Source organism: Gossypium hirsutum, chromosome A03, assembly GCF_007990345.1.
Source record: "Gossypium hirsutum isolate 1008001.06 chromosome A03, Gossypium_hirsutum_v2.1, whole genome shotgun sequence".
In the NCBI taxonomy this organism is placed as follows: domain Eukaryota; kingdom Viridiplantae; phylum Streptophyta; class Magnoliopsida; order Malvales; family Malvaceae; genus Gossypium; species Gossypium hirsutum.
Window position 1 is genome coordinate 71677467 of NC_053426.1, and position 2481 is coordinate 71679947.

At 34.9% G+C, this 2481-nt stretch overlaps 1 non-coding gene across 1 annotated transcript; it reads right to left on the reverse strand.

Moving 5' to 3' along the window:
* Positions 1–2018: 2018 nt before the first annotated feature.
* Positions 2019–2125, reverse strand: LOC121226581 (small nucleolar RNA R71). The gene has a single exon (XR_005924354.1). It is a non-coding gene; the product is annotated as a small nucleolar RNA R71 (small nucleolar RNA).
* Between the last annotated feature and the right edge of the window lie 356 nt (positions 2126–2481).

Sequence of the window (2481 nt, forward strand, 5' to 3'; positions counted from 1 at the left end):
ACCACTTTTTGGTTTAATTGCACAAGGTCCTTGAAGAGTTGAAGAAATTAGAGATTTAGTCTCATTCCTGAGTTGTTGTGGGACTCAAATTAACCAAAAATCAAGAAAAAATAGTCAACTTCCTCAATTTATGGCCGGCCACCCATGGAATATGCTTCAAAAGATGAAAACTCCTATTTTTAGTAAACTATCCCCTTCTCCTCACCTATAAATAAGACCTTATTCTCACATTTCTTCTCATTCCTCACCATTCATCATTCTCTCCTCTCTAAATTCTCTTAGCATTCTTTTTTTCTCCCCACACCTATCATCATCTTTTCATAAAGATTTTAGCATTTGAGCCTTCTAAAGCACCTTTGGTCGGCCACCTTGGAGAGCCATCAGCAAAGGAGCGAAGCAAAGGAACAAATGAGCCACATCAATCAGAGTCTTAGGTGACAGCCACACTAAATTGGGTTTAATATTTCTTTTCTTTAATTTAATTTAAAGATGTTTGCTTGTGTTCTTTGTTCTTGTTTACAACAATGTTAGTTTAATTTTATTTAAGCTAGGATGATTGTTTTGATTAAATAATATTTATTAGATTCATGCTTATAATGTTTGTACCTCAATCGATCATGTTTTCAATTAAAATCAAGTATGTATTTCATTCATACGTGATTGAAATGCACCTGAATTAGCTGAGCGATCCTAACCAGACGACGGCTAGTGGATGAATAATTGAAATGTGCATGCTCAATTTAGATCCTAACCTGATTAAATTGCAGGTTGCATAACAACCCTAACCAGGCTCTGTTATCTGCATAGTTTTTAGATTTGTGTGATTAAACTGTTTCAAACCTAACACATCTCTATTACCTCGCACGAATACTAAGAAGCCCTTAGTAAATAAGGATTAGTAAAATGTGTATTTACTAAGTAAAGGATTTCGAAAGGACCTAAGGTGGTTTCCAAACTCATGAAAGATCAAGTTTCCATGGAATGTTTTTCCGAATATTATTAAGCATTTTGATAATAAATTAAGTTTAATTAAAGTAATTGTCCTAGTTTATTTATGTTATAATTGTTTCAAATTGTGTTTAATTTTTCTAAAATCTATTTCATTCATATAGTTTGCATACTTAGGTTAATTTGCATTAGGGATCATTGCATTTAGTTTAATATATTTTAATCATCACTTCTCAACTATATTGTGTTTTTATTTACCAAATTGTTAATATAATTTTACAAATTAAGTGACTTATCACAAATACAATCCATGTGGAGACAATAGCTTGGTACTTACTTATTACTTGGTAACGACTGTGTACACTTGCACAAACCTACGTGTCACAAGTTTTTGGCGCCGTTGCTGGGGATTGTCAACTGTTGCCATAGTCATTTCTTTTGTGAAATTATTTATTGTCAATTTGATTTATTTCTAACATTACTAACTTATTCTTTTTAATTTTGTGATTTTCTTTCAGGTGTTTATAAGCATAGATCGAATTACGATTTACTCCCATTAGACCCTAAAATTGAGCGAACTTTCAAATAAGGAAGACATGAACGAACAACTCAAAGACAAGTCGAGATGGACCTTGGAAATCATAATCAAGACCAAAGTAATGAAGATCATGTACGAAATCCTATCCTTATTGTCGATGATAGGGATCAATGCATTAGACAATATGTTGTGCCACTTTTTAGTGAGTTAAACTCAGGAATTAGAAGGCCAGTTATTGAGGCAACCCAATTTGAATTGAAACCAGTAATGTTTCAAATGCTCCAAACGGTGGGCCAATTCAGTGTTATGCCCACAGAAGATCCACATCTCCACCTTCGATTGTTTATGGAGGTGAGTGATTCATTCAAGATAGCTGGTGTGACTAAAAATGCATTAAGGTTGAATTATTTTCGTACTCATTGTGAGATCGAGCACGAGCATGACTCAATTTATTGCCACCAAGTTCCATATCTACATGGCAAGAATTAGCAGAGAGATTTTTGGTTAAGTATTTCCCGCCTAGCAAAACGCTAAGTTGAGGAACGAGATCATAACCTTCCAAAAATTGGATGATGAGTCTTTGTATGAGGCTTGGGAGTGATTCAAGGAGTTACTGCGTAAGTGTCCTCATCATGGGATTCCTCATTGAATCTAGTTGGAGACATTCTATAATGGTCTCAATGCACATACAAGATTGATGGTAGATGCTTCTACGAATGGTGCAATTTTGTCTAAGTCTTATAATGAGGCTTATGAGATCATCAAGAGGGTCGTAAGTAATAACTATCAATGGCCAACAAATCGAACAGCTTCAGGAAAACGTGTAGCCGAAGTTCATGAAGTTCACGCCCTCACTTCGTTATCAGCTTATGTATCATCTACTTACTCTATGTTAAAACAGTTTACCGCTAATAGTGCTAATAATTTTGCAGCTCAGCCACCAAGTCCGTACGAAGTAGTTTCCTGTGTATACTGTGGGGAAGGTCATTCTTTTG